At 35.1% G+C, this 16,888-nt stretch overlaps 1 long non-coding RNA gene across 1 annotated transcript; it reads left to right on the top strand.

Moving 5' to 3' along the window:
- Positions 1-239: 239 nt before the first annotated feature.
- LOC116549705 lies at positions 240-10,169 on the top strand. The gene is made up of 3 exons (XR_004268018.1): positions 240-434; positions 8,270-8,322; positions 9,755-10,169. It is a non-coding gene; the product is annotated as an uncharacterized LOC116549705 (long non-coding RNA).
- The last annotated feature ends 6,719 nt before the right edge of the window (positions 10,170-16,888 follow it).

Below are 16,888 nucleotides of genomic sequence, written 5' to 3'. Positions count from 1 at the left end.
CCTGTTTCTACTAGCAGGTATTTTCTCTTTCAATACCATTTAATTTTCATTACAAAATTTATCATTTATTTCCAGAATCACTCAATACACACAGAACTACAACCACTCAACTATGTCATTTAATTTAATAGCAATAGTAATAAAAGGTTATGTACAATGTGTGATTTTTTAAGCTAAAATTGAAATTGTACATTTCAAAGTGGCTGAAAGCTAACAGAAATTGCCATTTATTAAATAAACAAAAGCAAGACATAACATATATACTTTTGCTTCCCCTTAGGGTAAGAGGTTGCTGCAAGGTCACCTGGGATTTTACTCACCACCCTCAGCCTACAAGTGAAGTATCACTCTCACTCCCTGACTGACTGAAATGCGCTGGGACATGTAGATTTTTCAGAGGCTCCAAAGGAGTGGAGGATAAGAGTGGAAACTAGGTAAAAATGATTCTCATTTACTTAACATAGGGAAAAGTCAATGACAAGAGTCATTATCCTAGGTGAGAGTAGACTATGTTCAGCTTATTCTTAGAACAGCTCTGTTTATAGGCCATTTTGAGTATATGTAAAATGAAATTCTCTAATCATTTTCTTTCAAATGCAGACTATACTCTGTCTCCGTTTTCATATTTGTTAAATGGTAGATTTTTAAAGAAATCCTCCCAAACTTCCCTTTCAACCACGCTTTATTGAAATATAAATAAAAGTTCCATAGATATGATCAGGCAGTTCTCACCTGTTGTAGTGAGATTTGGGTAGAAGTCCTCATGCTGAGCTTTGTGTCCCTAGTGATGTTGGAACATTAATGATGGAACATGGCCAAACTTCAGTCATGTGCCTGAAGCCATGGTTTCTTCCCCGCCAGAAATGAAGGTTCAGTTGTAAGACAACCCTCTAGTAAGGCATTGCTAAAGTTACTGGATTTGGTTTAATAAAAGTTGAAATAAAGTATTTCAGTAATAGAAAAAAAAAACAAAATACACTTCTGTAATTATTTTTATAAAAGCTCAGTAAGGGGAGAAAGTGTCTATGATTTGTGAAGTAGTGAATTAGATTGGAGATATCAGTATAATCAGTATAATACAAATACAGAAGAAATACAGGAGAATAGATGTATAAGTATTTACAGATATAGGTATATATAAAATTTATTATATACATGTATATTGCTCTGTTAGGTGAGAGGGCCTAGAAGCACGGGTTTCTCAGTGGCAATGAACACTCTAAGTGCCCAAATCTTTCTTTACAACATCATTCTCCAATAAAATGAACCAGGGCTTCTCGGAGACATGATTGATTCTATGGCTGAATGAGGAAATGTAAGATGCCTGTGGAACATCTTATAGTGCCAGAAAGGGAGAAAGTGTTTCAAACACCCCCCGCACGTGCACTCACACACACGTTAACAGGGGTATGTCAGTGGGACACAGGAGTCAACTGAAAAAGCTCTCAATGGCCAAAGCTAGAAAAAATGTAGTAATTAGTAAAGGAATACTGGTTTATAACACAAAGTACAAAACAAATATCCATAAGTTCATATTAATATAACTAAATGATTAAATAAATAAATGGGTAGAATAAATAAATACCACATATAGAAGGATCCCAAGTAATTTATGTACATGCATTTATGGCGCAACATAACTCACCACTCCTTAATGTTAGGCTACACATAGTGATCTTCTCCCAAAGGTGCAGTATGAAAAAGAGAAAATATTAAAAATTAACTTTACAGTTAAAAAAGAGGAACTTAAGAAAACAGGTATCTCTACAGAAATCTGATGATGAGATATTGTAAAAACAATGTCTCAGGCAGATGTGTAAAGTTAGCATCATCGTGATAACTCAAGTTGATAGTATCTGCCTGGTGATAGAGTAGAGGGCCCTACACACACAGACACACACACACACACACACACACACATACACACAGAGCAGGATTTCTGCCCAGGAAGAGTGGGGTGGGTCAGGCTGCTGGTTTGGGCAAGCATGTGCTCTGAATGTCTGGCGATCTGCTTGCAGTTGTACTCTTGGATGCAGCTAAAAATCAAGGAGAAGAGAATGTCAGTTTACCTCTGTGTTCCTCTCTAAAACCCATGACCCCAATCTACTTCTGAGAAAAAACATCAGCCAAACTCCAGTTGATGAACTTTTCACAAAATACCTGACCAGTACTCCTCAAAACTGTCAAGTTCATAAAAAAATGAGATAGGTCTGAGAAACTCACAGTCTAGAGGAGCCTATGGAACTAAGACAACTAAATATAACATGGTATCTGGATGAGATCTTAGAGGAAAAGAGAACATTAGGTAACTGAGAAAATTTGAATAATGTATAAACTTTTGTTGATCCTAATGTATTATGACTTATTCATTATTTGTGAAAAATATACCATAGTAATAAAAAAAAAGGGGGGGGGAACTATAGGGAGAACTGGATATGGTCTCCTCTCCATACAGGAAATCTTTGTACTATAATTGCAACTTTTCTGTAAATTTTAAACTATTTTAGTGTTTGTATTTCCTTCCCCCCCCCCCCCAAGATGGTGGATTAGAGGTTTTTAGTCTGCATCAGCTACTTGGAAATAGCAAGACAGTGCAAAAACATCAACTCTGTAAGCTTGATGTTTAAAAGGAAAATGGGAACACACTGGAATTATGGATACTCCAGTTCCCAGGGAGGAGAACATGGGTGAACAGCCCCCATGAAGCGCCTAGCTGATAAAAGTGAGTGAAACCCCAGTATGTGAAAGAGACGGAGAGCCTCCTTCTATGACTCACTTTTCCACCAAAGAGTCAGACAATCCAGACTGAGGGAGAACACTTTCTCCCAAGCACTGGAGCTAACTTGTGGAGTGGCTTGGAGGCACTGAGAAGGAATGACACCAGGAGAGGCTGCAGGCATTTTTCCAGATCTGGGACTGACAGCAAGATGCCATTTTTCATCCCAGATCATACAAAATTATCCATTCTTTGGCAACACAGCAGTGTGGCTGTACAGACATTTCTGTTTGGGGCAAGAGTTTGGAGGACTTGTTCTGGAGTGAGTGAGGGGCCTCAACTGCGAGAACTGTGAAAAGCCCCTGAGTAGTAAATTCTGGAGTTGTGCTCTTCCCTCTCACATACCTGAGGTGGCAGGAGAACTGCTACTGTTGTGGTTTCTTCTGAGTGACAAGACTTGAAGACAAGCCCAACTTGATGACCTGGAACCACTCTGCATGTGTCATTGCTAGATACCTCAGGCTACTCTGCTGAAATCATGGTGCAGTAGAGCCCTCTCTATCACCAGGCAGAATTACAGGAATTTGGAGCACTCACTTGCCTGAGCCAGCAGCTTAAGCTACACCAGCCTTCACAGACATAGATTATGGTGCAGTGGGATCCTCTGCCCCACCCCTAAGCAGATCTCCAGGCATTCAGAGCACATGCTTTCCTGAACCACCACCAGACCCACCCCACTCTTCCTGTGCAGAGATCCTAGTGTGTGTGTGTATGCCCAGACAGATATCCAGATATGTGGAGCACTCACTATCATGGATTAAGTATTCAGGCTGCCCCACTTGCTGTAAAGAGAACTCGGGGCCCAGGAGGTTTCACAGCTCCATGTCTAGGCTGGCCTCTGGTTGCTTAGTGTCTGCGCTCTGGATTCTCACTCAGCACTGGTGATTGTGCCTGCCTTTGGAGGACCTGTAGGTTGTCCTGCCTAATCTGGCCATATTAATCTTGGTTTTCAAATCTCCCAGGGTGGAGCAGGAGCTCAGATCACTGTGCACTCCATGAATCAGCTCATTGCCTTAGGTAACAGAGAGCTTCTGAGACCCAGTAAACAAAGATATGATACACTCAGCTATGTTGGCTGCAGATAGCTGCTACCCATAAGCACTCTCTACTGGCTTGTAAGTCAAGCTGCACCACCCAATACAAAATCTGTTGAAAGAAGTGTGCAGGGTTATAGAAGCAAAGCCAATAAATATATCATACTCAGCTTTCTCTACTGTCACACCACCTAGGGAAAAGGAAAAAAAAAGGAAAGTTAAAGGAAATAATAATATTATACGGAAAGAAAGGAAAAAATCCTTCTTGCATGAAAATAATTAGAAAAGTATGTGCCAGTGTTCTTAGGTGAGAAGAAACAAGCACAAGAACTCTGGCATCAGGAAAAATCTGAATGTAGGATTCACCAAAGGCTCTCACCAGCTCTCCAGTAATGAATCCTAACCAAAATGGAAACTCGGAAATAAATAAAGAATTCAAACCTAGGACTGCAAGGAAGCTCAATGACATCTAAAACAGGGTAGAAAATCAACACAAATAAACTTCTACCCCAATCCAGAAAATGAAGGAAGAGATAAAAATCCTAAAAGGAGCAAAGCAGACCTTCTAGAATTGAAAAAAAAAAAAAGTAATTTCAAAATAAAATTGAAAGATTTATCATTAGTCTAAACAAAGCAGAAAAATTTTAGAACTTGAAGATCAATCTTTCACAGTCAGACAAAAATAAAGAACAAACATTTTTAAGCAAACATAATTGAGAAATTTGAAATTCTATAAAGTGACCAAACCTATGTATTATTAAAATTCCTGAGAAGGGAAAAAAGGTAAACAAATAGGAAATTAGTAAATTTCCTATTTACTAGTAAATTAGTAAAAAATTTCTCTAATCTTGCAAGAGAGATGATAGACATTCAGATACAAGAAATTCAGAAAACATCTTAAAGATAATATATGAAATGAACATCACCAACTCATATAGTCATCAGACTGTCCAAGGTTGACACTAAGGAAAAAAATCCTTAAGGCAGATACTGAAAAAGTCAGATCACATACAAAGTAAACCTGACCAGGCTAACAGCAGATTTCTCAGCAGAAACTTTAGAAGCCTGGAAATATGGGTCTATTTTCAGTATTTTTAAACAGAAGAAATTCCAAGTGAGAATTTCATATCCCACCAAACTAAGCTTTATATGTAAAAAAAGAAATAAAATCTTTTCTGGGCAAACAAGGACAAAGAAAATTTGTTACCATGAGACCAGCCTTACAAGAGATACAAGGTTCTAAATATGGGAATGAAAGAACGATACTGGCTACCATAAAACCACACTTAAGTACATAGCCAACAGCGCCTGTAAAGCAACCATATAGTGGAAACTACAAAGCAACCAACTAAAAACTTCACAATAGGATCAACACCATACATATCAAATATTAACCTTGAATGTAAACAGTTGAAATGTTCCATGTGAAAGGCACAAAGTTGCCAGTTAGATAAATAAGATTCATCCATCTGCTGTATTCAAAAAACTCACCTCACACATAACAACACTTACAGGCTCAAATAATGAACTGCAGAAAGATCTATCACTAAAATGAAAAAAAAAAAAAAAAAAAAAAAACAGAAGTTGCTACTCTTATATCAGATAAAGTAGACTTTATCACCAACAGAAAAGGACAAGGAATTCATTACATAATGATAAAATGTTCAATTTAACAAAGATATGTAACTATTCTAAATGTATACACACTCAACATTAGAGCACCCAAATTTATAAAACAATGACTTCCAGGTCTATGGAAAGACTTAGACAGCCAGGGAGTAATACTGGGGGACTTCCATACCCTACTGCCAGTGTTAGATAGATCATCGGGGCAGAGAACAAACAAATTGAGGACTTAAATTTGACACTTGACCAATTGGACTTAATAGACATCTACAGAACACTCTACCCATCAACCTCGGAATACACATTTTTCTTATCTGCACACAGAACATACTCCAAGATCAACCACATGCTCAGCCATAAATCAAGTCTCAATCATTTAAAAAAAATGAAATCATACAAACTATATTATTGGATCACAGTGGAATAAAAATAGGAATCAATACCAAGAAGATCTCCCGAAACTGCACACTTAAACTTAACATCTTCCTAATTGACATTTGGATAGAAAACAAAATTAAGGCAGAAATCCAAAAATTCTTTGAACTAAATAAAACAGAGACATAACATACCAAAATCTCGGAACACAGTAAAAGCTGTGTTAACAACCTACCATCAAATCTAGGGAGACTAGAAAAACAAGCATAATCTAGCCTTAAAGCTAGCACAAACACAAATAATTAAAATCAGAGCAAAACTGAACCAAACTGAGATGCAAAGAATCCATACAATCAATGAAAGTGAAGTTAGTTTATTGAAAGGATTAAAAAGATTAATAGGCCACTAGCTAGATTAATAAAGGGAAAAAAAAGATCCAAATAAACAGTCAGAAATGACAAAAGAGACATTACAACTGATCTCACAGAAATACAAAAGATCCTCAGACACTATTATGAACACTTTTATGCTTACAAATCAAACTCTAGAGGAATTGCATAAATTCCTGGAAACACATAACCTCCCAAGATGGAATCAGGAAGAAATTAAACAAATAACAAGTTCCTAAATTGAATCATTAATAAAAAACCTACCAACCAAAAAAATCCCTAGGCCACATGAATTCAAAGCAGAATTCTAGGAGATGTACAAGTAAGAGCTGGTACCAATTCTACTGAAACTATTCCAAAAAACTGAAGAGGAGGGACTCTCCATAGCTCATTCTATGAAGCCAGCATTGCCCTGGAACCAAAACCTGGCAAACACAAGATGATTAATAATAAAACAACTATAGGACAATAAGCCTGATGACTGTAGACACAAAAATCCCCAACAAAATACCATCAAACCAAACTTAGCAGGACATCAAAAAGTTAATTCACCATGATCAAGTAAGCTTGATCCCCATGATGCAAGGTTGGGTCAACATATGCATATGCATATGAATGAATGAGTTTCACCACATAAGGAGAATGAGAAAAACCATATGATCATTTCAACAGATAGAAAGTCTTCAGTAAAAAATCCTATATCCCTTTATGATAAAGCTCTCAACAAATTAGTGATTGAAGGAACATATCTCAGAAAAGTAGAGCTATCTCTGAAAAACCTACAGCCAACATCACACTGAGTGGTCAAAAACTGGAAATATTTCTGTTGACAATTGGAACAAGACAAGTAAGCTTACTCTCAGCACTCCTATTCAACATAGAACTGGAAGCCCCAGCTAGGTTATTAGGCAAAAGAGGGTAATGAAGGGCATCCAAATAAGAAAAGATGAAGTCAAACTATTTCTCTTTGCTGACAATATGATTCTATAGATCAAATACCATAAAGATTCTGCCAAAAGTCTCCTGGAATTGACAAACAGCTTCAGTGGAGCTTCAAAATAGAAGGTCAATGTACAAGAATCAGTAGCATGACTTTAAATCATACTATAAGGCTATAGTAGCAAAAACAGCATAGTACTGGTACAAAAGCAGACACATCGACCAAAGAACGGACTAGAGAACCGACATATAAAGATGCACACTTGCAGCCATCTGATCTTTGACAAAGTTGACAAAACTAAACAATGAGAAAAGAACTTTCTGTTCAGTAAATTGTGCTGGCATAACTGTCCAGCTATATGCAGAAGAATTAAACAGAACTCCTACCTTTCACTGTATATGAAAGCCACAAATACTATGCAGCCATAAAAAAAACACTGAGTTTATGTCCTTTGTAGGGACATGAATGAATCTGGAAACCATCATTCTCAGCAAACTGACACAAGAACAGAAAATCATACACACATGTTCTTACACATAGGCGAGTGTTGAACAATGAGAACACATGGACACAGGGAGGGGTGCATCACACACTGGGGTCTGCTGGGTGGCGGCCAGGGGAGAGAGAGTTGTGGGTGAGGAGGTTGGGGAGGGATAACATGGGGAGAAATGCCAGATACAGGTGACGGGAGGATGGAGACAGCAAACCACCTTGCCATGTATACCTATGCAACAATCCTGCATGATCTGCACATGTACCACAGAACCTAAAGTACAATAAAAAAAAGAAGCTCAATTTCCCTACAACAGCTTCTGTCAATAAATGTTTTCTTATTGAAAAGGCAATGTGTAAAAATTTGTCTTAGAATTTTCTACAAACATAATTTATATTATCCATGGTTCATAGGGTCCATTTTGCTTGACAAGTTTGTTTTGCCACATGTGCTGAATATTAAAAGAAACAGTTCTTAGAAGAAAGTTAACAAAAGTCTATCTTGTTAGTAATACTGGAACACTAAACTCTTACACCTAAGAATTGTTAAGTCATCATACCTGTATTTGCCTAAATGTTGAAATGACTCAACTAAAATAACATTTTCTTTCTTTTCTTTTTTCTGATTAAAATGAAGATAAGAAGGTGTGTTCAGTTCATCAAGAATTCTCAGTGATTCATATTATTCAGGTAATTATTTTTCTTTCCACTGAAATGACTTGGTATTTTCTTCAAGTTCCCAAATGTTTTTCATAAGAATTGATATATTAATCCTCATGATCTGAAGGAGTTTTAAAAAATTAATTGCTCCTATGTTTGAGGAGTTGCACTTAATTATCTAACACTGAAAGTTTTTCTACAGTACATTTCCCTGTTTTATCATGTTCTTGTTCAACAAGATAATTTTTATATTACAATTTGGTTTTTTCCATGGTGCCTCCCTTCCAATGCAAACCTCTCAGCTAGCCCAATGGAATTAATGTCATGCATTGATCAATGCGTGAATTACTAAAAACTCTCAAAGGTGCTCTTCCATAGCAGTGCTCTTCCCTGCTTACTTGTTGCTTAGATGATGGTTAAGTCTCTCTTTTTTTATTATTAGTATTATTACTATTTACTAAATGGCTTTCTAAATTATATATGCTCGAGAAGACATCATTGAAACAAGAAAGGTGATCCTACAGTTGGACTACTTGCATTTGAATTCTACACTAGTTGCACGATCTTGGACAAGTTGCCTAGTCTCCAAATGCCTTTGTTTCCTAACTTGCAAAATGAGGATAATAACAATATCCTATTCATAGAAACATTTTGAATGCTTGTAAATGAGAAAACACAGGCAGAGCACTTAGCAGTGAACATAGAATATTCTTGGTATAAAATTAATGCTAATTATTAGTGCTATGTTAGTGCTGCAGCTAATGCCATGAAAAATTTCAGACTTTGAGCCCCTCAAGAGGAGAAATTGTTTCTTACTCATCTTTGTATTCTCGGCAAAAAACAGAGTGCCTAACATAAAGTGAATGCTGTAAAATAATGGTTGTCTTAGTAAATGAATGTATGAATAAATGTGATTACAGGGTCTATTCTCTACTAGTACTTTTGTGTATTTACCTTTTTTTGTATCATTTGACAACAAGGTGTCTTTATCATCACCATCATCATGATCATTATTTCCATTTTGCCTGTTTAAAGACAATAACCCATTCCTTTTGAGTTTCCCATATACTAACTTAAATGGTTTATAATATGTAAAATAAAGTGGGATACAAAAAAAATGGTGAAGATGATGTTGGAAACATACATTTTTAATACCCCTCTCTTCTAACTCCTGCCAAAAAAGTACTCACAAAATAAAATAAATATGATGGATGAATGGATGGGAGAAATCTTAGTGCATTACAGATTTTATGACTTTCACAGAAGATTGTCTGGGATGCCTGAGTGAGCCCAGGGCTTCTAAATTAACAGTAGAATCTGGGGAAATACCCATAGAATACATGGCTGTTGCAGGTGTCAGAGCATTGCTTTGATGATTTGACGAGCTGTCTGTCATATACATATTCTGCCGGTGGACTCTGAGTTGATGATGGAACTTTAATTGCTTCATTATGTCTTGCAGAATAACACAATCTTCCCCTGTACATGAAGAAACCTGGAAGCAGAGAAGCCATCCACTCTCCTCATGTCCCTCAGCCAGTGATCCACTGCAAAAGTAAGTTCATGTTCTCCAACTGGTTTATCACTTGCTGCCAGTGAACAATTTCTGTACCTGGGAAACAATATCCATGAAGATAAAAGTAAATATCCTTATTTACAAGGACTTGAGGATGTAAGGGAATGGAGGAAAGCTCAAAATTAAAATTGTTAGCCTCTATGGAGGCAGTAGAAAACATTTAGGAGTGATATTAAAAACTCTTAAAGAGAAAAACTTAAGACACAAGAACAATGTAAAGAAATAAGATCATATCTAAATGTAAGTATTCAATAGATAAATTGGAAAAAAATCTGATACACATGTTCTTTTTTAAAGTATACTTTAATTTCTGGGGTACATGTGCAGAATGTGCAGGATTGTTACTTACGTATCTATACATGTGCCATTGTGATTTGCTACACTCATCAACACGTCATCTACGTTAGGTATTTCTCCTAATGCTATCTCTCCCCTAGTCCCCCACCCACCGACAGGCCCTGGTGTGTGACGTTCCGCTCCCTGTGTTCATGTGTTCTCATTGTTCAACTCCCACTTATGAGTGAGAATATGCAGTGTTTGGTTTTCTGTTCTTGTGTTAGTTTGCTGAGAATGATGGTTTCCAGCTTCATTTGTGTCCCTGAAAAGGACATAAACTCATCCCTTTTTATGGCTGCAAAGTATTCCATGGTGTCTATGTGCCATATTTGCTTTATCCAGTCTATCTTGGATGAGCATTTGGGTTAGAGTTTTTGTTATTGTGAACAATGCTGCAAAAAACATAAGTGTGTGTGTATCTTTATAGTAAAGTGATTTATAATCCTTTGGGTATATACACAGTAATGGGATTGCTGGGCCAAATGGTATTTCTAGTTCTAGACCCTTGAGGAATTGCCACACTGTCTTCCACAAAGGTTGAACTAATTTACATTCCCACCAATAGTGTAAAAGTGTTGCTATTTCTCCACATCCTTTCCAGCATCTGTTGTCTCCAGATTTTTTAATGATCACCATTCTAACTAGTGTGAGACAGTATCTCATTGTGGTTTTGCTTTGCATTTCACTAATAACTAGTGATGATGTGCTTTTGTTCATATGTTTGTTGGTTGCATAAATGTCTTCTTTTGAGAAGTGTCTGTTCAGACCCTTCGCCCACTTTTTGATGGAGTTGTTTGTTTTATTATTGTAAATTTACTTAATTTCTTTGTAGATTCTGGATATTAGCCCTTTGTCAGATGGATAGATTGCAAAAATTTTCTCCTATTCTGTAGGTTGCCTGTTCACTCTGATGATAGTTTCTTTTGCTGACAGAAGCTCTTTAGTTTAATTAGGTCCCATTTGTGAATTTAGGTTTTTGTTGCCATTGCTTTTGGTGTTTTAGTTATGAAGTCTTTGCCCATGCCTAAGTCCTGAATGGTATTACCTAGCTTTTCTTCTAGGGTTTATTAAGTAGTAGGCTTCACAAACTTAAAAAAAAATCCCATAATAACAACAACAAAAAATATAAACCATAAGAAAACATACTAATGTCTTTAAGGGCAGATTCAAAAGCACTAACATACAAGTAATGTTCTTCCAGGAAGAAAAATAATAAAAGATAGATATCATAGTTAATAAAATTATGAAAAGAATCTTACCTCAATAGAATGGTGGGTTTGTGTAGTTGGTCACTAACTGCACTGATACAGCAGATGTAAAATGAGGCTGTTAAAGGATATATGAGTATCTTAGTTATAAAATATAAAATTAGAACAAAATGAACATGATAATTTAAAAATTATAAAATATAATGAATAACATGATTTCCAAGATGACAATAATATCATCTAAAGTAGACTTCAAGGACAAAACCACTGACAAAGTCATTGTCTATTGAAGAAGATGAAATAGCATAGTAGAGAAACACATAAAGGAAAGAACTACTACTCTATAAATGTAATAAAAAAATTCCTATGATTGAAATACTCATCTATAAGAATTTATCAGGCTGGGCACAGTGGCTCATGCCTGTAATTCCAGCACTTTGGGAGGCCAATTTGGGCAGATCACTTGAGGTCAGGAGTTCAAGACCAGGCTGGCCAACACGGTGAAACCCTGTCTCTACTAAAAATACAAAAATTAGCTAGGCATGGTGTGCGCACCTGTAATACCAGCTACCTGAGAGGCTGAGGCATTGGGATTGGCTGAACTCAGGAGGTGGAGGTTGCAGTGAGCCAATATCACCGCACTGCAATCCAGCCTGGGGGACAGAGTGAGACTCTATCTAAAAAAAAAAAAGAATTTATCAGATCAAATAAACAAAAATATTCACAGATTTTAAAGATTTCCAATGGTTAATAACATCTAATATATATAAATTTTTGTATGCACATATACATATTTGTGTGTCACATATACTACTTATATAGTAATACTTATGCCATCTCTATATATGTAGCATATATAAATATGAGGTATACAAATACACACACACACACAAGTGTTCATTATAGTCTTATGATATGGAATATCTTTGAAAATATGTCTTACACTTGTCAATATATTTAAAAAGTAATGGATATTTTAGGTCAGTATCTAATTGCCTTAAAATAAAACTAAGTCAACACTGAAAAGATGGCCAAATAATTTGAAGTTTCTGGAAAAGAAGAAACAAAATTGCTATACCAATAGATTGTTGTCAAATTTTATGAAAACTCTTCCCAGGCCAATCCCAACTCAATTTCAAGTGCTAATAGTCAAAACCACTAAGAATTTCCAGTAAATTATTTTAGGGTTCTTTTACTTCTATGATTTTAGTAGATAACTGAACTCAAGTCAACCCAAACCCTAGTATGATTTTCTACCAATCAGTGAAAGAGCAAAGCCCCAGGGGACTCAATTAAATTCAATCTCAGGATAGAATATAGTGAAAATGTCTGTGATGAAAAAAAATTATCATCAGCTAAGGATGAGCATTTGAAGAATAGTACAGAAGAACTTTATGGGAAGTGTCCAATATATAAAATAGAATATTTCACAATGCACTTTTTATATATAGTCGTAGGCAATAATTCAGGCCAGCATGCATCTACTTTCCAAAGGAATTATACAAGATTTCCCTTCCTAGAATGCATGATGTAGCAAGGTTTTACGAAGTAAAATTAGAAACCAAAACAGAACTTGCAAGAACAACAGAAATAGAATTGTTAAGCTCTTTTAGAAACAGAACAGATGGTCTCTAAGGTAAAGAAGCTAATAATTCGTTCATGAGCAGAAATTTCTGATATTAGTAATAGGTCATAGCAATGTCGTGGTGAAAAGGAGAATAGAAATCAGAGCCACGGAAACATGATGACAAAAGATTATCAAGTTTGTGAACAGGACCACAATTCCACTTTCTCCTAACTGTAAGGAGAATAGAAATCAGAGCTACGGAAACATGATGACAAAAGATTATCAAGTTTGTGAACAGGACCACAATTCCACTTTCTCCTAACTGTAAAAGGCTTCAGCCCTCAAATAACCCATACTAGGAAATGACTGATAGTAGTAAAATAGATTCTGCTGAAGTTATCCCAGGACATTATTCCTAATTTTATTGTTATATATCTGTAAACTCTTGTCTGAATTATTTTCTTAATTTATTTAAAACTATTTTTTACCTTTTACTGATATTTCACATTATATCATAAAAATGAAAATAAATAGGAAATCACACACAAAAATCATCACCCATAACAAAGCCCACACAAACATAACATTTTGATTTTATCTATCTATCATTTAGCTTAATATGTTTTACAGATTTTCTACATCACTAGTCACCTCTATATAGAATGACATATAGTAACATATTGTAATTACAGCATACTATTTAACTATATTTATTCAAAAGCAAATTCTTAATAGATACTTGCAAGGTATCAGGTAATGTTTTAAGTCATAAGAGAATTATCAGGTAGCAAATGGTGTCCAATAGCAGAGAATACAATGAAGAATAATAAAGCAGGTCAAGTAAAAAAGGGGTAGGATTAGAGTAACTTTTCTATATAAGGAATAAAAGACCTCACTAAAGTTTCACTTGAGTTCATACCTGTAGGGAGTGAGAAAGTGAACCAAGTGAATACATGGGGCAAACACTGCAGACAGAAAGAAAAGAGCAAGGGCAGGGACAGTGAGGCTTGGATGTGTTTGGCATTTGAGAAAAAGCAAGAAATTCAAAGAGGTTTAGGGGTGTTGGTAGAAGAGATCAGAGAGGGTGACAGGTAAAGCATATTTCAGATGTAGAGTCAAGGTTGAGGACCTTGAATTTGAATGCTGGGTGAGACATTATGTCACCGGAAGATTTTAAGCAGAGAAGTGACATGATCTAACATATTTTGAAAGTGCCACTGTAGCTACTGTGTTGAGAATAGGCATAAGAGAGAAGGCAGACCAAAGGACAGAAAGAAAGAGACCAAGAGAATAGTTAGAATAATTCTGGAGCTCAAAGATGGGAGCTAAGACCAGATAGAAATGGAGACGATGAGAAGTATTTGGGATCTGCATATGCTTGGGAGGCAAAGTCAGTAAGATTTACTAGTAAATTCAATGTTGGGAAAGGGCAAGCATGATTTTAAAAAATGTATTTAGTAATACATTTTTATTAGACAATTTGATTGAGATATAGTCTAGATGCAGAGGATGTGACTGGTTGGGCTCATTTAATATCTACGAAGTCCAGTAAAATACCAGTCGTATAACAGATACTCCAGAAATATGTGTTGAATTAATGAATGAATGTAGGAAACTGTATATTGTTTATTTTAAAAAGTGAATGGAATTCACATAGTCTAATATGAAATACTGTAAGAGTTCCTTCAAATAGCTTTAAGAAATGATATCAAAACAAAACCCTACAAAATATTGCTGTCAGCATTCTGAGGTCCAAGGCAGGATGGATAAGATATCAAGATACCTTGTCATAGAATAAAGATGAAACTGGGATAAGCCTGTTAACCTCATTTTATTTAAAAATATCGACATATTTTGTTTTCTGTCATAGATACTTAGTTATTTTATCATGTGTTCCTCACAGAGTGATGTTTTCCTTAAAAATTAAAATATATGTATATATGAATATTTAAATAATGTTTTCCCCACATAGATTATATGAGTCATTTAAGACCATCTAATGCCTCTCTTTGTAGTAGCTCTTATTTCACGCAGTATTATCTTTCTCCCACAGGAATTGTATATTAGCAATAATGTATCTAAATAACCCTTACAATTAATTTTTCCAGATAGCAAAAATTTCCAAAAAGTAAAATATCCAAACATATTTATCTCTTCTTTAGTTATTAATATTTTAAGTCATACCCCAAATCTTCTGATCATAAAGGATTTCATAATTCGATGAAAATAGGATTAATGTTGTTACTATTTTAAAGTTATAATGCAGAATGAGTTAGCTATGCTGTATATAATAAGGACAAAATTTTCCTGAGTTATTTTGTATTTGTAAATGTCTTCCTTGTGCTTAAGTTACCAAATGCATGAACCCCAGCCTATCATATTGTTACACAAATTGGTTTGGTGGGAAGACCATAGGTTTTTTGTAACGCAGACTGAGATATCTAAAAGTTAGGCTCATTCTAACTAGCCAGGTAATCCTGGGCACATTATTCAATCTCTTTTAGCTTCATTGTCTTCAAAGATTATAAAATGTGACTCTCATGAAGTTTTCCATTCATTCACTTACTTATTTAAAATATTTTGAAGGCCCCTAATTAAAATATTTTAAAGGCCCCTATGTTGATCTAATAATCAACATACCAGAAATCTGGCAGCATCTAAAATATTTGATATAAGGACACAGAAAGTAAATATTGTTTCTCCTTTCTTTTGAAGAATATATAAATACATACATACACATTTATATATTAACACCTCATCATTATACAGTTATTTTATTTAAATTATTTTAAGTAAACATATTTTAAAATATTAAAATTTTTTTGAAAAATATATTATTTAAATGCTTATACATTATTATATTTTTCTCATTTGAGATAAGAGTTACTAAAAAGAGAACCACAAGATGGTATTTAAGTGACTTCTGTTACATATATATGAAATTAAAATTTTCATTGGAAAGAAAGTTATGCAAAGGCCAAAACAGAAAGAGTTTTTATGTAAGGGACAAGTTTGAGAAAATCAAAACAAAATTTTCAAGTACAAGTAACATTGGCTGGGTATTAAAACTGTCAAAATGTGGCAGGCCATGTTTCCATTAGCAACCAGAGCAGTCAGCCTTTACCAACGCCTTACTGTAACTCTGATGAATGTGTAAGTTAAATATTAAAAACAGGAGAAACTAGTACCTTAGTACAAATGCTAGAATGTAAACACAAGTCAATTAAGACTCCGCCTATGCTTTCTCAGACCTTAGAGTTTAATTAAAGTAATGGATAAGTTCTTGCACACCTTGTACCAAGACCCACTTTAATTACGTAATTTTTCCAAGGCTCTAAAGTAATTGTCTAGACCCAGTACCCTAGTCAAAGATTAGACAGAGTAAAACAGTTTGCTTTTCAGTTTGGAGGTGCACCAAATGTATACACGCACTAGAGAACACTTGTAACTTTGAGTTGGTCTGGTGAGTTATTCCGATCTTCTCCCTGTAACCAGTTACAGACATAAACTCCCTTCTTTCCCAGTCTGTCTGTATATTGTTATTGGACTGTGAGAACAAACAGCTGGACCCCCATTTGGTCTGATTAAAAAATGCTTGGCAAATTTCAGATGACATTTTGGCTTTAGAAAGAAGGATAATTTCTAGTTAATTTGATTTTATTATAATACATATAAAGATTTAGGAAAATCAATAAAATTACTTGAAAGGGCAAAGCCAAGTTATGGTAATATATTTAATTGAAAGTTTTAATTTTGTTTTATATTTTTTATGGCTTTTCTCATCAGAATGCTGAATGAACAAAATAATGACATATTAGTCACAATGCTAGAGAAGAAGTTAATTCCTTAGTAAATGGTAGTATATATTCAGAAAAATGATTATTTTAAAATTCTTTAAAATTCATTTTT

Source organism: Sapajus apella, unplaced genomic scaffold, assembly GCF_009761245.1.
Source record: "Sapajus apella isolate SASKATOON/1434 unplaced genomic scaffold, GSC_monkey_1.0 scaffold6, whole genome shotgun sequence".
NCBI classification, from domain to species: domain Eukaryota; kingdom Metazoa; phylum Chordata; class Mammalia; order Primates; family Cebidae; genus Sapajus; species Sapajus apella.
The sequence above is the reverse complement of the archived record's forward strand: the minus strand, read 5'-3'. Positions and strand labels throughout refer to the sequence as shown.